This window comes from Symphalangus syndactylus, chromosome 7, assembly GCF_028878055.3.
Source record: "Symphalangus syndactylus isolate Jambi chromosome 7, NHGRI_mSymSyn1-v2.1_pri, whole genome shotgun sequence".
Taxonomy (NCBI): domain Eukaryota; kingdom Metazoa; phylum Chordata; class Mammalia; order Primates; family Hylobatidae; genus Symphalangus; species Symphalangus syndactylus.
The window spans coordinates 124953742-124973047 of NC_072429.2; positions in this window are offsets into that span (position 1 = coordinate 124953742).

Sequence of the window (19306 nt, forward strand, 5' to 3'; positions counted from 1 at the left end):
CCCTAAGGAATTGATCAGATGTACTAAGGTACAGACTTCCAAGTTGATTGAGTCTAAACTGGGGATATATTTCAGCCATTCAGGTAGATTGTGTGGCTAGTATACCCTTTAGGAGATTTTTGGCTGTATCCAGCAGGACTTTGGACAAATAAGAGGCAGCAATGAGTTCCATATTACTTTAGCTAATCATCACTTGGAAGGAAGTTTTATCCCATGCAGCCAGTTAAAAACAGACCCATGTGCCTTATAGACAACTGAGCCTCTGGCTGGGCTGACATGAGCTTCATTAGTTAATTTCTTGGAAGTCAAAATGGTTGAGCATAGTGAAATTGAACACTCTTGCTTAAAAACTTTTTTGCCAGGCAAGACTCTTGTGTCAGCTGTAGAGCTTCCCTCTGTTTAGGAGTTCATAGACATTTCTAGCACAGAGGACATCATTAGGAGGTTTTGGAAAGGAATGGAGCATATAGTACACCCATGACTTGCAAGGGTCCTTGCTCTGTGTTGAAGCATTTTATTAGCATAGCCCCTTGATATCATCAAATTCTTGGCATCCAGGGTCTTTGATCTTTTTAGTTCCCTGGTGCCAAATTGTCTGTAACTTCAATTTCCTTTTATAAAGCCCACAGTTTCTTTCTTCCTCGCCCAGACTAGAGTGCAGTGGCATGATCTTGGCTCACTGCAATCTCCGTCTCCCTGGTTCAAGAGATTCTCCTGCCTCAGCCTCCTGAGTAGCTGGGATTACAGGTGCCTGCCACCATGCCTGGTTAATTTTTTTTTTTTTTTGTATTTTTAGTAGAGACAGGGTTTCACCATGTTGGCCAGGCTGGTTTTGAACTCCTCACCTCAAGTGATCTGCCTGCCTTGGTCTCCCAAAGTGCTAGGATTACAGGTATGAGCCACCATGGCCCACCAGAGTTTCTCTTCTTCTCTTGTGAGGCTGAGGAAGCTGCTATCCCTGGCACTCATCAAGCTGAATTGTGTCTTACCTTGCAGAGCTTCGTACACACCACAGTGATAGCACTTTGCCTGGCACAGTGGTGGGTGTCTGGGGAGGAAGGTGAGGAAGAGACACAATCCTTCCCTTGCTCTGCACGCACACTTCCCTGGGGACCTTCTACCCTGCCGTACTCAGGACAGTAAATCACACAATTTCAGGAACTGTCTCATAGTCGATTTCATCTAAAGGCACATGAGAAAGTGTTTTAAAGAGACTGACCAGTAACTCTGAAATCCCAAATCGCTCCGCACAATAGGCACCAACTCCACCTAACATATAAAGACAGTGTTGACATGCCTGCTGGGGCTGCCTCTCCTCAGGTCCTCTTACGTCTCTATTTTTCCAACTGTAACTGGGAACAGTGACACCTTTTCTCAGCATTGTTTTGAGTATTTCAGACATTAACATATAAGTAAAGTGTCATTTTGATACAGTGCCTCACCTTATCTCTATTTATATCAAGATATTTAATCATTTCTAACTACCCTGTTTTTTCCTTTCATCTTGAATTTTTGAAATTAAGATAAACTTAAAAATCCATATCTACATTTGATGTTAGTGTTTCCTTTTCAAAAATAAATTAATAATGGATCTTACATTCAATAGCTTCTTAGAGATGAGGAATATTATGACAATACATAAGTAGATAGATAAAGTGTATCACTTTTGTAGTCTCAAACCACATTGATTCCCATATAACAACTAAAGGAAGCAGTGTGCTTTGTGGGAGAACAAGCAGAGGCTTTGAAGTTGCAACATATTTGAAAACTAGCTCTTTCCATTTGAGCAAGTTATTTATTATATTTAATCTCTTTGAGGCTCAATATTCTTGCCCATAAAAATGGAAATGCAGTTACATATAATAATACATATTTAATTAAGGGTTAAAATAACATCTAGTTAGGGTTTGGCACATAGTAGATATTCAGTGCATAACTATAATTTTGAGCTAGCAACGTGCTAAATTTTGTGGGGGCTACAAAGATGAATAGAAGGAAAGTAAATTAGATAGTAATTTTTGATTGTTTATTTTCTATTAGGCTCTGTGGTTGATATTCTATGTGTGCTCATCTTAACACTCCTGAAAAGCTATGAGGAATTTTTTAAATATTTCCACTTAACAGGTTAAGGAACTGTGGCTTAGAGACATTACATAATTTATTTGGGATCAGTTCTTGCCCTGAAGGAGTTTGTATTCTAATTGGAGACAGGAGTAAAATGCATCTGAAGATCTATGAAGCTATACAATGTAAAAGAGGCATCATAAGGACAGACATGGCATCTCTAATTGAGTAAACATAGAAAATAAGGACCAGGGAGTTAGAAGGAGAAATCTTCCTCAGTTAAAGTGTGTATCAGTCAGGATTGGCTGCCTTATGCTGCCATAACAAACAACCTGGTTGCTGGTTAATTTCAGATCAGCCTGGTTGTTAAAAGATGTACTTTTAGCTCATGGCCATCAGAGGTTGGACATATCATAGTTGCTTAAGAAACCAGGTTGATGCAGAAGCCACCATCTTTGATTTCTCTGCCAGAGAAATATAAGAGCCCTGGAGAATCTTATAATTAATTAATTTAGTAAATGCTCGGAAATTGAATGCTGTGGCCTAGAGTCACTTCCACTTTCAAGTTATTGGACATACCAGGCATGGCGGCTCATGCCTGTAATCCCAGCACTTTGAGAGGCCAAGGCAGGAAGATCTTTTGAGGCCAGGAATTTGTGATCAAGTTATTTGACAGAACTGGTCATGTGACCCTTGAAAACATAAAGGGGCCAGGAATCATACTTCTACCATGTGCCTGGTAAGAGGCAGATCTGGAAATATCTGGTGAATGGCAGCAATAATTAACACACAAGAGCCTAGCATAACTTGTGTTTAATGATTTTTATAAATAATTATTTTAAGTATCATATTTAAGCATTAGTATTAGTTCTGATTGAAAAGCCTTAGTTCTGGTTGAAAATTGCCCTACTGAGAGGATGTTTGTGCATGTTTAATGTAGGTGTGCCTCTTACTTGTGTCCACTACCCATACACATTAGATTAATCACTTACAGCCATCACTACTGATTTTCTTTCAAACCTTTACTAAGCACTTGCTGGTAGCACTTGCCATATCTGTCTAAAACCCTGCTTATTATGCCTTCCCCTCTGATCATGGGAAGTAATTTATCCAATAAAATTTATTAAGTAGTTTCTGTTTACATAACACATTTACAGGGCACCTTGGAAATGACAAAACAATATATGATTATACTAGAAACATTTATCTCACCATCTGCCCTCTACAGGGTTGCTTAGGCCAGAAACTAGAGAGAAATCTTGAACTCTCTTTCCTCTTCTTCACCATATATGCAATTAGTCCTCAAGCTCTGTCAACTTAACATTTTTCAAATATTTGATACACATTGGAATCATTTGGAATATTTTTTTTTAAATACTGGATCTGACCTCAAGAGGGTCTTATGTCATTGGTCTAGGAGAGGCCTGGGCATTGAGGTTTTTATAAGCTTCCAGGTGATTCTCAAATGCAGTCAAATTTGAGATCCAAGAAATCTCAGTTCTTTCTTCTTATCTTTATTCCCACCACCTACTTTGGTGAAACTTCCTCTAATCTCTAATGTAGATTACTTTAGAAATTCCCTGTCTGAGCCTCCTGGCTCAGCCTGGGCTAGGGGCCCCAGGACTGTGTTCCCACTACACTTGGTCCTTATACAGACTGTACTTATATTCTATCTTTATCGTTTATCTCTTCTATTGATTATGAGAATCTTGAGGGAGCAGTCAATATCTATGCCTGACTTGTAGTTCACAATATGGCAAATAAAAGGTGCTCAGAGCTAGAACTCTGCAAACTAAATGCTCTCTTTGCCATCTGGCTTCCTGTTAGGTTCTGCCAGCAGGGGCACTGGAAGGAGATAGAAAGACAGAATTTTGGGGAAAAAGAACTTGTTCCTTGTCTTCTTGCTGTTCCTGTCACTATTACCATGGCAGCAGCTTTTAACTTCTGCAGTATTAATTGGTTTGAGCCTTTAACTTCTTTTTTCACACTCTGAACCAGCCTCTTCAGTGTCTCCTCCTACTGTTTACGTATCACTCCCAGAGAAAAATTCTGATGGACTATTTGGGTCATGGGCCATCCCCTGGGCCAATCACTGTTTGCCAAGAGAAGGAGTTCTGTGCTTGGCCAAGCCTCTCTGGCCATGACCACTACTGTGGCAGGGACAATGTCTATCAGACACTGGAAGAAGAGCCATTGGAAAGAGTGCTGGGGAAGCAAAAATATCAGCTACCTCAACTGACTTTAAGGTTAAAGGGGGAAACATTTCCAGCTTCCAAGGAATCTTAGATATTGAGTCAGCTGTCAGTCCCAAAGTAGCAATACTTACCCTTTCACATAGAGCTTCAGGTTCCTTATGCTAATACTTCCTTATTATTATTACTACTACTACTACTACTACTATTATTTAGAGATAGGTTCTCACACTTTTGCCCACGCTGAAGTGCAGTGATGTGGTCATAGCTTACTGCAGCTTTGAACTCCTGGACTTAAGCCATTCTACCACCTCAGCCTCCTGAGTAGGTGGGTCCACAGGCTCACCGCCATGTAATACTTCCATTTATTGCTGTATCCTAACTCTAGGAGTTCCCAGACATATCCAGATGGCACAGATTCCAGGGCTTAAGGCTCTGTTGGGGCCTGATAGACGGAAGCATGTTCACCATGGTAAGGAGGCAAAGAGGCCTGAATAAATAATTGCTTGCTGGATTTCAGAAAGCCTTTAGAGAATACATTTGAACGAGATCCTAAAAAATCAGTGGGCATGAGAAAAAAGGAGATCATAGAGGATTCTAAACTATGAAAATAGCAAATGCGAAGAAGAATGGAGGCATGAAAAGGCATAATGGGATTTGGAGAATCATTTTGTGTGGCTGAGTATAACATGTATGGGGTGGGGGCTGATGCGTCTGGAAAGACAGATTGTGGCCAGATTGTGATGGGCCTGTGATGCCATCAATTCTCTTGGAAAACATCTGCTTCCCATGTGCTGGCCAAAGCTACAACCATTTTCACACATACTTTATTATGGGGCTCTTTTTCTGCAAGTATGCCTGGAGTCAGCTTGCTTCAAACGGCCCAAGGCAAATGAGAAGATACCTGGGAGGTGAAGGGCATAGGAATGAAATGAGCATTTTCAAATTTGTTACCTTAACACATTTCAGATTTCAGTTCAATATCTTCAAGCTGTTGCAAAGCTACAGTGAGCTTTTCATCCTTAGTATTTCTGCACCTGCATGTTTCCGTGCCCACTGCTGGGTCAGGCTCCATGTAGTCCCAGAAATGGCAGAAGACAGGGCTGGGAATTCACATAAGAGAACAAATCTGCCTGAGGCTGACTCATCTGAAAACCGAAATATGTAAACAAAGTTTAGCTGCAATGGAGCAGTTGGAGTACAAATAGCTGTAGGCGTTGGAACAATATAACAAGGCTGAAAGTGATGCTGAGACTTATACACTATTTCTAAGTAAAAAATAAAGGGCAAGACAGAGAAAAAAACCCAGCATTTTAGAAATGCATTTAGGGAAATGTTATCACAATCTGCACACTGCTGCATATCTTTCTGAACCACCAACACCTGATTTCCCCAGGCTGGGTTTAAAGCTGTTTATGATTATCTTCACCTTGCTTTTGTGGTTAATTAATTATACCTTTGCCTAGTAGCACCGCCAGTTTGAAAATAAGAGATGGGGAGGGAGGTGATGATGATTAAAAGCTATTTGCAAACTCAGAATTTCCTGAACTAAACATTGCAGGAAAAGCAAGGATGAACTGGAAATACTCCTGGCCCTAGGACTAGGTGAACTTGGCTAGTTGCAAATTGTAGGATGTGGAGTAGAGTGACCAACTCATCCTGGTTAGCCCTGGATTGTTCTCATTTTAAAACCAAAAGTCCCATTTCCTGGCATGCTGCCAGTTTCAGGCAAACTAGAACATCTGGTCACCCTAGGGAGGGTTGGAGATTTGGCTGACCAAAGTTCAATAAGACAGGTGAAGAAGGTCAAAGTTTGAAGAGAATGACGGATGCCTCAGTTGATGGTGTAGAGACGGAGATCAGCCTGTATGGAATGGCACAATGCCTAAGGAGGCACGGAAACAAGCAGTCAGAGAGACATTAAAGAAAACTAACTGAGATCCAGAACAAATAATACTTCTAAGCCTAAGCAGGCAACCCACAATCCGGTGGAGTAGGGGGATTCACACTGTGCAGAGGTTCTAGGCAAGGTCTTTAATTCTTGAAGAAGAAACTGGAGAAAGCAGACAGGGATACATTTCCAGAGTATAGGTATTATACTGAAGTTTGCATAACTGAAGCATTCATTGGCTTTCTACTGGTCTGAGGATAAAACCTAAGATCTTTCCTTGGACATGAAGAGCTTTCTGATGCATCCTCAGCAATCTTCACATCTTATTTCTCACCATTCTTTTATTCCAGTCATATTAAATCACCTGCAGTTTCTCAATTATGTCAGGTTGACCTGGGCATTTGTATATGGGGTGCCCCTTACACTCATACTAACTTTCCTTGTTCTTTAGGATTCAGCTCAGATGTCCCCCAGCCCCACTCTCATCCTACTCTCAACTCTTTCCTGACTTCCTACACTGGGTTTTAACCTCTCCTCGAAGTAGAATGCAGACAGATTATTGCTCAGTTTTGGCTAGGGAAGCTCCAAGTAGCCCTGGAAAGTCAAAGTACCTGATAAGTTACTGGAAGGCTCACTTTGGCCTTCCAGTAGAAATAGTTTCAAATGAGCATGAATGCCTAAACTGCTGAAATCCCTGTTGCAGCTGCAGATGCTTTTGACTTATCAACCCAGAGGTAAGGCTGCAGTGCAGGATTTTTTATAGCACTATTAATGCTTTGGCAGGGGTAAGGGGATTGGGAGGTGGGAGAGGCAGAGCTTGTAATATGCATTGTAAAAGAGTGTCACAGCATCCCTGGCCTCTACCCACCAGATACTAATAGGACCCTCCACGTTATGACAGCCAAAAATGTCTCCAGACATTGTCAACTATTCCGTGGGGGATAAAATTTGCCCTAGGCTGAGAACCACTGTCCTAGTCTGAACGAACCTCTTGTGGAACATTGGCAAGACCCTTACTGAGCAGAAGCCTAGCGCCCTGAGCATCCATGAGAAGAAAACATTTGTGATCTATGGGCTCAATGAAGACTTATGGAGGACTTCAGGTGAGCACTACACTCCCTTTGGTGAATTTTCCAGATGACCTGTGATCTACATTGGTCCAACTGCATAGCCCTTATTTGCTATTTTAAGAGTGGATCCTCCATTGGTCAGGTGTGGCTCATGCCTATAATCCCAGCACTTTTGGAGGCCAAGGCAGATGGATCACTTGAGGTCAGGAGTTCAAGACCAGCTTGGCCAACATGGCAAAACTCTGTTTCTACTACAAATACAAAAATTAGCCAGTGTGGTGGTGGGTGCCTGTAATCCCAGCTACTCAGGAGGCTGAGGCATGAGAATTGCTTGAACTCGGGAGGTGGGGATTGTAGTTATCCGAGCTCACAGCACTGCACTCCAGCCTGGGCAACAAAGCCAGACCCTATCACAGAAAAAAAAAGAGTAAAGCCTCCTTCATCTCAGTGTAACTCAAATCTAATGTAGAATCAAGAGACGATTTTCAGTCTACCATTGAAAGTATGAGTGTGTCTCTTCTAGACTCTAAATACTCCAGAGTAACAGCCAATTATTATGTTTTAATTTAAGATTTTTGTGTCTCCCATCCAGGATCTAGAAGGAAGCTTTGCATGGATTAGATAATTCAATAATGTTTATCAAATCAAAGTTGGGAGTCAAAAGAGAATTTGGAAGCTTTGATCATCAGGAAAGAAGATGGAGTTTATTGAACCAATGGAAGAGAAAAGCCACTTTTCTGTAAAGTGTAAGGTGTGGGATCCAAGGCTACTCTCTGGAGACGACCATAGGCTTCACCTGGGAGTTGTGAGAAATGGAAACTCTCAACCCCATCCCAGACCCTCTGAATCAAAAGCTGCATTTTAAAATATGTCCTGTGCACATTAAGCTTTAAGAGGCATGGTTTTAGAGCCCAGGCTTTGTATCCCTGGAATCAAAGTTCAAGTCTTTCACTTATCAGCTATACAAACTTAAGCAAGACATGTGAAGTTTTTGAGACTCACTGTTTCTATCTGTGAAACAGGCATATTCATAGACACTACCTACTAGAGTTGTGAAGTTCAAATGAGCAAAAAAGAATATTGGACACAAGTCATGGTGCCTGACTTTATACAGTAAGAGTTCAATTGTTTGATGCTATTATTCTCTGAAATTTCCATCTCTTCATTCAGGAAAAAATGTTGGTTGGACAATGGACAATCACCTCCTATCAAACCCATAATTTGAAGATTGACTAAGTCACCTACTTTGCATTCAGATGTTGATAATTATCAAGCCAGCCTAGGTTAAAACAAGTTTTCAACCTTTTACAAATATATTTTTTTAAGAATTGTGTATCTTGGGGACAAAACATTATAATAAGGTTAATGAGAAAAGGAGCAACACAAATCTGTTTTCATTAATCTTAACAGAGCTTTAATCAGAGCACAGGGGGAAACAGCTGCTCTGGAAGGGAGCCTAGGAGCAGATCAGTAGAAGCTGATTATCCATTAATGGGAGGGCTTTGGTGGGGAGCCCTGGTGGAAAACCCATCAGACCCAATCCTGCAAGCCATTTGCTGAAGAGGTGGTGGATATGAATCGCTTGATTGATGTAAAAAATTCAAAACAGATTCTTCTCAGCAGCCTGGGGACTGTCATACATCACTGATCTCTTATCTGTTTATGTTAAGGAAATAGCATCCTTCAGTAAGTAAATGTGTGTGGTATTTAATTAAACTCATTGCTGAGCTCTGTGTGTGTGTGGCTGGTCCTCATTTGGGGATTATCTGACTGTTGCGTTTTGCCTTTTTTCTCATTTTTTTCCTTCTTCGAGTATTTCTTCCTCTAGCTCAGAATTGCAGGAGCTTTATGTTATATGGAGCATCATGGGAAGTACTTTAGTTTTTTTTATTGCACACATTATTTAGAAAAGGAAACTGAGGCTCAGAGAGCTGAAGTCACTTGTCCAATGTCCTCTAGCTCAAAGAACTATATTATTTAAACCTAGGTTCTGGGTGGTTTCATAGCCTAAGCTTGTAACCACTTAAGCAATATGTGTATAAAGTAAAAACTAACTATGGTATACTGCTGTGGTTCTCAGAGTTAGTCTCCAGACCAGCAGCATCAGCATTGCCTGGGGACTTGTTAGAAATACAAATTGTTGGGCCCTGCCACAGATCTGTCAGAAACTTAGGAATGCAGCCTGGGAAGCCCTCTGAGTGATTCAAATGGATGCTAAAGCTTGAGAGCCATTGGTATTTAGTTGGTATGCTAGGTACTAAGAATTTAGAAAGAGAAAAAAAAAAAAAAATAGGTTCTTTGACTTTGGGGAGTTCGGAGTCTAGGAGAGAAGACTAAATTATAAAGAAAACTATAATAATATTTTATTAGTGTATTGTAAGTACAGTGAGATAGTATACACAAAAAAATAGGAAAGTGCAGAGTAAGATACTAACTTGGGTGGGGAGTGAAAGCTTATTGGAAAACGTGATGCTTAAACTGAATCTTAAAGCATGAGAAGTCTCTGGCTGCAGTGACAGGAGAAAGTATTTTAGGCAGGGGGACAGCATAAACAGAAGATGAAATGAACATGAATACTGTCTGTGAAACAGCAGTCACTTTGGGGATGCTGGAGTAGGAAGTATAATGAAGGAAGCAGTGATGAGTTCATGTAGCGGACAGTGAGCTGCCCTCTGTCACTCTGAAATTTGACCCCCACCTGCTGAAGCTCAGGAGTTTGGCTTCTTGAAGCCCTGGCTTGGATATTTCACAGTCATTTGTCAATTTATGGCATTTACAACTGCCCTGTGATTCCAGATGAGGGGCACCACATATCACAAAGCCTTGTTCTTCATGATCTATTGAGCACCCAGTAATTCATGCACATTATTTATACCACCCACTCATTTCTCCTTCTTTCTCATAAAGTCATCCATGCCAATGACATTAGCTAGCAGACATCAAGCTGCCTAGTGGATAAAATGTTGTTTGACAAGGGCTCAGTGGCTAGGGATGTAACTTTTAGTTTATATCATAAATTTCAACTCAATTATTTGTTTTCCCAGATAATCTATCAGTGAATAATATACCCACATCACAGGACTTTGGCCTGTGAATTTGGTCTGTTTTCTAGACCAGTATTTTAGCATGGGCATGGGTGACATTTGAGCACTTAAAACAAAATAATGCAACTACATTCTCTCTGGCATGGTGGAATGAATGTGGAATTGGGAATAAGAGAGATCAGGTTTCTAGCCCCAACTCTGTACTTTACAACTGTGTCCACTAAATGACATTGGAAGACTTATTTGTTTAATCCTGTGAAGCTTCATTTTTTAAAAATCTGTATTGGCTCTCCAAAATGTGCCTGGAAGTTGCTACAATTCTCAGAATGTCTGAGAAGCTCCCCAACAGTCTTAGTCTGCAGCCACGAAGCAAATAATTCTCAGCAATTTTCTAGGAAGCTGTTTGATACTCACATGTGCATGTTCATCTGGCAGCCACCACCTCCAGAGAAAAAAGCTTCCGATTTACTTCTACTTTCCAGACTCCACAGATGTTCCTCTCCTTGGCAAAATGTAGCCCAGATCTAAACATGGAAGGTGATTCTGAGACATGTAGTTGGCAACCTTAGCAGGACATGGTGGTGCCACCCAGTTGATAACAGACATCTCAGCCTACTTTCCACTACACAGGAGCCAAATGATCTTCTCTGAATCCTAAAACAGAGTATTTCACAACCAGGCTGCAAATGACTCAATGGCTTCCCATTTCTCTTAGGATAAAACCCAAATTCATCTGGATGGCCTGAAAAGCTTGTCCAGCCTATCTCTTCAGTTTCATCTAATTCTAGCTTTCCCTTTCATCACTATGTACAACCAAACTGATTTTTATTCCTTATTTTTTTTAACATGCCAAACATTTTACCACCTCAAAATTCTTACAGTTACTGTTCCTTCTGTTTAGAATATCTTCCACCTTGATTTTTCTTATCCTTTTATCTCAACATTCTAAAGAGTCCTCTCCCAGTTTCTTTCTGTCACACCTTTTGTTTTCTTCAGTGGATTTATTGCAATCTGCTCTTTTTGTGTGTTTAGTTATTATCTGTCACACTCACTAGACAATAAGCTCAGTGAAAGCTGGTACTATATTTATCAATCGCCCCCCTAGTTCTCTGTCTTGGCTTAGTTACCAATTATCCTCATGGAACATAGATCATCATAGGCTGAATTTGCTGCTTCAAATAATCAGAGGGCATCAGTTTTCTTAGTGCCCAAGAGCCTATAGTTATTGTACCAGCCTTAATGAAAGTACAAAGGAGATAAGGGCAAGACGTGCTCTTTGCAATGCTTAAACAGTTTTAGAATATCTCAAGCAAAGAATCTTAATAAATCCTAATAAAACCAAAATTCTACAGCTTTTTACTATTGGTGTTCTACAACCTCTCTTTCCTCTCACTACCTAGAATAGTCAGAAATCTCATGTTAATTTATAAACCCTGATGTCATCATCAGGACTGGACTGTGGACTGAAAGGAGAAGATAAATACCAATAACAATTTCCAAATGTTGAATAACTATCATATGCCAACAATATGATACATTATTTATTAACCTCACAATATTGCATGGAAAATAATTATCTCACTTTTCCAAATTATTTTTATAATTTTTCTAATTTTTAAAATAATTTTCTAATAATTTTTTAAATTATTTTTATAAAATTTAAGAACTTGACCAAAGTCACAGAGGTTATTTGAGGTTAAACTAGGGTTTAAATCTTGGTCAGTTTGGTTCTAACGCCCAAATTTACTTCCCTGTTTCTGCCGTATTCTAAGTCTCTTTTGATTTTATAATACGTTGTGTTCGTGATAGCATTATTTATCTCACCCTGTATTCACACTCTTTGTCCTTTTACTCTGGGTTAAGCTGTAAGACTGCTGTTTAGACTGGCTTTGGCCAATAGAATGAGGTAGGAGTTCTAGATCTGAGCCTGGGCCTTAAAAGACTCACATGAGTATGCTCACCCTCTTATTTGTCTGCCTGGACTAGTTCTTTGGTTTAGGAGAGAATGAGAGACACATCAATGCAGAACCATCCTCAGCTAGACCCAGCCATGCTTCTCCAACCCCCCAAAAGGCTATACTCATGTAAGAGTTCATCCAAGTACAGCAGAACAGCCCAGCTGAGCCCAACCAAGATCAATGAAGCCTCAGGAAGCCAAACACAGTCAATAAGCCCAACCAAGGTCAGCAGAGCAGTCTAGCTGAGCTCAGCCTGGATGAGCCAATTCTTAGCTGATTCATACGCTCAAAAAAATGATAAATGATTGCCATTTTAACCATGGTATGCTGGGGTTGTTTCTTTCACAGTAATAGCAAATTGATACAGACACTAATTAGCTCTGCAAGTGTGCTTAAAAATAATGCTCACAACCATTTATTAAGACTTTATGTATGAGACACAGTGCAGAACACTTTACATTCATTATCCCTTTAGATCTTTTTCAAAAACTCTCTGAGGGTTTCACAGATGGGAAAAATTAGATGAATAGAAATGAAATAACTTACTCAAGTTTACACAGCTTAAGTGGCAGAGTTGGAATTTAAACCTAAGTCTATCTGGTTCCAAAGTTGTGCTTTTTTTGTTTTACCAGGTTGACTTTATTCATAATCTAGACCTCACATAGAAAATAATCAGCTGTGTGAATATGACCGAGTTCTCTGGGTCCATTTTCTTCAGCTACAAACTAGAGGGAACTAAATACGTTTTTTTTTCTTCTTACCTTCTTTGGTTCTATGTTCCTACATACAAAAGTTATCTGAGGGCAGTTGGAGTTAAAGCATGTATGCAGTTTGATGATAATGGTGATGACGATGACAATGACAATATATATCACAGAGATGAAAGCATGGACATACTTTTTTCCAAGAAAGAGAACTAAGATGATTGCTGCAAGTGAGTGTAAAAATTAACTCTGAAAACTTGTATGTAAAACAGGGGAATAAATCTGGGCCACACAATCTGCCTTCCTAATGCAATAAACAAGAACAACAACAGCAACAAAAACGTGTCAGCCAAAAATATCAAATTTATCAAATAAGCAAGAAACTAGATATAACGTGGGGCTTCAAAGAGCAGATTTCAAGATCTCAGCAGAGGCATAGGCCCTTGTGCACTCTTATGCTGTCTATCCTATCTCTATACGTAACACATATACAAAGGACATCTCTCTCTATATATCTATATCTCATACACATAAACTATCATATATGTGCCATTATATGTATATATATTCACATACATGTTCCATATAAAATATGGATTCAATAATTAAGAGTTAAAATATGACTAAATAAGAGAATAATATGACAAAGGAGACAGATGACAAAATAATACCATTGAAAAACTAATATGTAAATTAGGAACAACAAGAAACAGATGAGACATATCAGGAAATTGAAATTAGTTACAAAAGAAAGCTTCACGATATCATAGGAATTAATAAAGGGCTCTTAAAAAATAAAAAGTTCTTAGACACTTGACAATACATAATGTGGTTACATCCAACAGACCTACAGCCACCCAGGCATAAAGGGAAAGTTGCTTACAGAGAGGAAAATCAAATTTGCCTCAAAGTTCTCTGTAGCACCAATTATAACAGAAGACAGTTGAGCCAAGTTTGCACAATTCTAAAAGAAAATTAAACACAGTCAAAAAGTATATCAAATACAAAGCCACAGAGAGATATTTTTGAACAAGAGCCCTTCTTAGCAAAAATAATTGATGAAATCCTGTAAACCAAAAAGGCATGGTAAAGAGAACTAGCAAAGTAGTAAAGAAATATTTGTAAGCAGTTCAGAAATACTTTCGCTGCCAGTGCAATTCCTTTATCTTTTGATAAGTTAGAAAAAGTATTTTAAATAATATGAAAAATAGTCCATAAGAGAAATATTTTAAAGCATACAGATTATAAGATAGTTATATAATTTTTATTCTCATGGCTATATTAAGATAGATATCTTGAATACTATGTAATGTTAATTATTAATATCTATATAGGTGGTTTTAGATTATCTTATTAATTTGTTATTTGTTGCTATTTCTTAATTTTTGAAAATACGTATATGTAAATATATAGTTAATTCATTGTTATATTTAAAGAGCAGAAGAAAAAAATTAGATCTTAGCTTACTATAAGTAAGCTAATAAGTAAGAGATGGTAGAGATGGAGAAATAGAAAAAGCAATAAAGAAAACTTTGTTAGTGTGGCATGGTAAAAGGAGAGTTCTCCTGCTATGAGCATCTGTTACCTAGTAGATATTAGGAAAATCTGATTTTCCTCCTTATAAGCAACTTTCTCTTTATGCCTGGGTGCCTAGCAGGTCTGTTGCAGGTAACCACACCATTATCAAGTCTTGAAGAACTTCTCTCTTTTTATTGATCATCACTATGACATTACAAAGCTTTCTTTTGTAACTAATTTCAACTAGGTCTCTTGCTTTACTCTCTACAACTTAGTTCCATCATCTACATGGGTGGGGAACATGTTGTTACCTCAGAGTTGGCTGTAATAATGAAATGAAACAATGTATGTGGTAAGGTCAAAACAATTTTATGAATATGTTCACTTCTCTTCTCCCCTTCCCCTGACAAGCAGGAGTGTTCTGATTTTCCAAGACAAATCTTGGATTAAAGGATAGTTAATGGAGAATACAGTGAAGAGAAAACAGAAAACAGCAGGGAGTACAGACCGACTGGTAGTGGAATTGGTTGCATGTGTTTCATTTCTTTAGAAAAAAATGTGTCCAAATTACTGTCTGCAGGTGTATCCTCCCAGTTCCCTTTCATGTGGTCTAGGGTAGGGCTGAAATCTGGACTTGGGAGGTGGCATATATCTGCTTGTCCACAGTGATTCAGAAATAAACAAGTGGCATAAGTCAGATGGGACAGAGAGATTCCAGGGTCTTTGAAGGGCCTGAGGAAGATGATCTTTCTCTTCTGAATCTGAATCTAAGACATTGAAGCCTGGAATCACTCACCTCTCCATCTTGCCAATCAAAGAGAGAGGCATCCTGAGAGTGGAACCAACACAAAGCCAATATCAGGAGGAAATAATTCAACCTATTGGATCCAGCAAGGCTCAACTATATGTTCCGTGAGCCAATTAATCCCCTTTTATTTGCGAGAGGAAGGGTTGGTTTAGGTATTTGCAATGCAAGGAGTCCTAATTGAACAGATGGGATTGTTTCTCTTTGTCTTTACATTTGTTTGTGTATTTGTTTTTGTTTGCTTGTTTAGTACAGGTATGGAAGTAACTACAGTGTGTGAGACCACAGATGAGAAAAAAAGAATATTGAGAAATATTTCTGGACACTATTGGTTTTCAGCATGGAATTTGCCTGACGAACTTCAAGAAATATAAGCAGATGACTAACATTATTTTAAAATTAGCTTTAGTGGTATGAATTTTACTTTTTTCTCCACATTTTAGTGCTGTAGGACTAAGAGCCATGGTTTGTGATTTTATTGATAAAACCATTTTAAGGGCTTTGCTCATACCATTCTCTTATTTGAGAAAGTCATAACTCTTTCCCTGCCTTCCCTGCTGCACAAGCTCCCTTTGTTCAGACTATGCTCCTACCCAGGCTCCAGTACCACTCCGTTCCAGTGTTTCCCCATCCATTAATGCCAATGACTAACCCTTAGTCCACCAAATGGGCTCCCCTGCATGTCCATGGCAACCACTTCTTATGTCTCTCAACACATTTGCCACTTGGCGATACAATAGTCTCCCACTAGGCTATAAGCTAGAGATAGGAATTGACTCACATCATATTTCTATTTTTAGTACTTATCACAGACCTGGCATATGGTAAGTGTGTTGGAAATCTTTTGTTTAACCTCCTTTCTCTCCTCAAATTCACTCTCCCCATTTACGTAAGCTATTTTTTTTACTGATGACATCACCTCTTGCCCTGTGGTTCACACTCAGGTTTGGCTAATGGGAAGTATAGGCAGGAGACAAAAGGGAGAGAAAGTGAGGTTGAGATGTTTTTCTGTTGACTTTTTCTACCAACCCACGGTGGGTTGGTAGAAACTCTCTACTTGAGGCTAATAGTGTGATGTCATCGCCCACCAGGTTACTTAAGGGGTGTATATCTGCTGCCTAAACCCTAAAGGCTGGGTGCTGAACCAAGGCCCTGGTGCCCAGTGGAGGAGCAGGTGTCCCTGAGAACCCAAATATTTGGAGAGTGTCTAAGAACCTACCAAGACAACTAGTCTCATTGCTCAAACACAGCAGACAAAGATCAAGAAAAGTAGCTTAAAAACAGTTTAGAGACAGAAGTAGTGCAGATCTCTAGAGCTGTCCTGCTGTAGTCCACGAGTACCCTGTATGTAAGTTTTAATAAACTCATCTACTTGTCAAGCTGGACTTGTCCAAGTCATTCTTATGTCTCTCAGCACCTTCCCAGTTTGGGGATGGAGGACATTACAGTCCCAAGTTTTTCTTTTAACAATTGGTGTCATGAATAGGATCCAAGAAACCAAAAGATGAGTCAGGAAGGGCTGTGTGCAGGGGAAATCCGGGGTGGTTTGCAACATGCACCAAGGGTGGAATTGCCTGACTGCTCAACCTCTGTGGGCCACCACGTGAGTACAAAGATGCTCAGAAAACTTTGGCAGGGACTAAGCACATATTGCAAGAAGCTAGGATATTAAAGTACGGTAAGGATAGCAAATATGCAGTTGTTGCAATAAAGCTGGCTCTGAAGAATTGTTAGAGCAGGAGAGGGAGAAAGGGTAGAAACCCCTGCGAAAGTTCAAAGGCATGCCAGGTTTTCTAGAACTCCAGCTGGTTATATATTATGGCCCATTCTTGTACAAATTTAAAAACTGATGGGGGCCGGGCAAGGTGGCTCATGCCTGTAATCCCAGCACTTTGGGAGGCCGAGGCAGGCGGATCACTTGAGGTCAGGAGTTTGAGACCAGCCTGACCAACATGGTGAAACCCCATCTCCACTAAGCATACAAAAATTAGCTGGGTGTGGTGGCACGCACCTGTAATCCCAGCTACTCTGGGGGAGGCTGAGGCAGGAGAAATGCTTGAACTTGGGAGGCGGAGGTTGCAGTGAGCCAAGATTGCGCCACTGCACTCCAGCCTGGTGACAGAGCAAGACTCCATTTCAAAAACAAACAAATAAACAAACAAAAACTGATGGACAAATTACAACAAAGAATTTCAGAGTTCAAATGGTTAACTTACAGCTATAGCATTAGGTAGAGTCTTTTAAATGTCTCTATTTCTCTTTCCTCTTCTACCTGCTTTGAATCTGCTGTTACTAAGCTACCAATGTTGAGGTAAAACTCACTAATTGAAAGATATTTGGAGATTTTGTTTTTCTTATTTTGTTCAACCAGTTGTAGCTAAAATGTAAACAGTAAAAGCTCATTTGAAACTGAAAAGGGGGTAAAAGAGGTTTTTTAAAAATAAAACTGTTATAGAAACTGTTTACCCAAAGTTTTGGTCCACAACCTTCATTGGATTGCCTATTAGGGAAAAGTTTAGCCATGTGAATAGGTCCCAGTTTTGTCAAATATAATTTGGATCCAGCTGTCTTTTGTAAAATAATGAGATGTGATGCTGTCTCATGGATAAAGTTCTGAAGTAAAGCTAGTGGATCTTTGTGTGTGCTTATACATGTTTAAATGTGTTTATGTACATGTACGTATTATGTCCAGCATGCTACCAAATTGGCTTATAAGGAAATGAGTACTTATAAATGAAATAAGTCTAAAAGCTTTTTAGGTCCATATGAATTTAATAATTGTTAATAAATAAGCTAGCTTGGAAATTATTGGTAAGATAAAAAGAAAAATGTCTTCAAAAGTGTCAAATACATTTTTGTCTGGGTTTATTCATTAGATAAGTTTTCTATTTGCCTCTGCTAGATATTTTAAGGTGTCAGGGTTAGACATAAAGTTGATAAGACTATAAACCCAGCCCAAGCCAGAATGATCTTTGTGTGATTTTTTAATAAGCAAGACTAATTTGATATTGTTGGTTTAATAAAAATAGCTACATTGTCTGAGTTATTGGCAAAACACATGTCCACATGTTTAACTTTAAGGTTCTTGCTTAGATGACCATCTAATATTTACAGTCTATAAAAATAATTAATAAAAATACTTAAAATAATAATTTGTCTTGATTCTCAAGAGTAATCTAGATAAACTGCTAAAAATAAATAAATTAAATAAATGTAAATAAATATTTATAAATAAATGTTTTGCGTGATTTAAAATCTTAAAATTATGTGAGATAATCATTGAATGTCTGGGTCATTTCCAATTTAGAAAGAGTTATAATATAAAATATTGGTCACACTTCCGGGCTTATCAATAGAAAATAAAATCTATGATATGGGGAAAGCATCGATGGACCTCAGTGAGCCTGATAAAATACAGACTAAGTCCAAAAGTAATCAAAAAACAAAAATGGGATGGGCCATATGGGTGCCTGTACACTTGCCCTAGCCCACACCAGCAGTAAGCTTGAAGCGATACCACCTTCCAAGGGGATACTCTGAAATGACCCAAACAATCCAAAAGTTACATAAGGTACAAATAGGCTGTCCCTAAGCCCCTCCAATAGCCCTTTAGGGTTCTGTGAAGAAGCCAGATGGCACTTAGAAAATGATGGTAGACTACTATGAGCTAATCAATATGGGGCCCCCTGAACATGCAGCTGTACCTAATATTGCTCAACTGTTGGAGTAAGTGGTCCTTAAGCTGGGCAATGTCCATGCTGTGATTGACTTGGCTAATGCCTTTCCTAGTATTCTTTTAGCAGAAGATTCACAAAACTAGTTTGCCTTCACTTAGGAGGGCCAACAGTGGACTCTCCAGGTGCTACCACAAGGGTACCTGCACAGCTGCACCATTTGTCACAGTGTGATTGCACAGGACCTGTCTAGACTCTCTTTGCCTCCCTCGATTTCCCTGTTTCACTGTATTAATGATAACATGTTAACCTCAGAGTCTCTTAGAGATCTGGAGACTGCTCTACAAACCATCTTGGATGGCCTAAAGGACAGAAGATAGAAAGTC